The 1,382-nt window shown below is 37.3% G+C and overlaps 1 protein-coding gene across 1 annotated transcript in view; it reads right to left on the minus strand.

Moving 5' to 3' along the window:
- Positions 1-355: 355 nt before the first annotated feature.
- The window catches only part of LOC102673102 (cytochrome P450 9e2-like), an 11,879-nt gene continuing 10,852 nt past the window's right edge, over positions 356-1,382 (minus strand). The window contains exon 3 of the mRNA XM_031509180.1: positions 356-376. The gene's annotated coding sequence lies outside the window, so the exon portion shown is untranslated. The remainder of the gene's footprint in view (positions 377-1,382) is intronic.

Consider the following 1,382-nt stretch of genomic DNA (forward strand, 5'->3'; position numbering starts at 1 on the left):
ACGGCTATTGGCTTCGTACGGCAAATTGGACGACGACGGATCGCTCCTACCCCGTAGGAAAATCTGTTCGAAGCGAGGGCGGTGAAGTTTTTCCTTCTCTCGCGTTCTTCGCCGGACTCCTTTCTTGTCTTATACTCGTTTCCTTAAGTCGGTTTTCTTTTTCTTTTCTTCTTATGGAGTTTCTTTTTTTTTTTTAATTTTTCTTTAATACGCGCAATAGAGGGCGAGGGTGGCCATGATGCGTCACGGTTTTGGAATTTTCTATTCTATTCCATTCTAGCGGTTGACGCGTCATAAATTTCTTTTGAAAAAATATGAAAGATTCCCCTTCTTTCTCGGGTCTATTTAATTTCTTTTTTTTCATCATCTTCTTCTTCTTTGATGCGATTTCTCTCGAACGATTTGAAAAGACTTTTTCAATATTCCTTTTTTCAAACATCGATAATAATTTTTAATAATAATAATAATTCACGAGTTCTGATCGTAACAAATTGGCCATGTGCTAATGATTACTTTGGCTGTAAAAAAAAAATACATATATATGTATATAAAAAGACACAAGTTCAAAGGATAAGTGAGAGGAAATGTGAGCATGCATAAAAAAATGGCTAATTATGGAAAACGCCTCGACAACAAAATGTAGAGGAGATATTAAACGGCAATATAAATCGAAAATCGTTTTTTTTTCCCCCTGGTTCCCGTTCCCATTGTTAATTGCACGGTCCAACCACAATGGGCCGAAAAGGGGTATCAAAACGTTCTATGCCTTTTCATTAGCCTTAAAAGCGAACAGGCGTTCCGACAAAAATTTTTCGATCCGATTTGATTCTGGCCACGGTCGTATTCAATTTCTAACGGCGGCCCGTTTTATACGCGTGTTAAAATCGATATAAGCTGTCGATTCAACCCTCTGCTTGTAAACCACGTCACCGTGTGAACGTTTCAATGCCGAAAACAACCCTCTCCAATGGACCGTTTCGTTTAATGCGCAAATATGTTAAAAGAGGAGAAAAAGAAGATAAAAAAAGAAAAATTTTGGCCAGATCAATCGTCAATAGAAAAATATATACGTGTATATATATATATAAAAATGTGTGGATCGTGGATTTGCAATTTTTTTTCTTTTGGAATACGATTTTTGTTTTTCTTTCTTTCTTTCTTCTCGAAATGGGAATAATGGGTTGGACAATATGATTGTTTAGGTTTGTTCTTTTCTCTCTTGGTGGAAAAGAGTTGAAAATTCGTGGCGCGTGCGAATAAAAGTTTAAAGTAACGCACAAGAGGATTATCGTCGCGTTCGATCGATATAGACAGATATACAGAGAAAGAGAGAGAGAGAGAGAGAGAGAGAGAGAGAGAGAGAGAGAGAGAGAGAGAGAGAG

This window comes from Apis dorsata, unplaced genomic scaffold, assembly GCF_000469605.1.
Source record: "Apis dorsata unplaced genomic scaffold, Apis dorsata 1.3 scaffold_130, whole genome shotgun sequence".
In the NCBI taxonomy this organism is placed as follows: domain Eukaryota; kingdom Metazoa; phylum Arthropoda; class Insecta; order Hymenoptera; family Apidae; genus Apis; species Apis dorsata.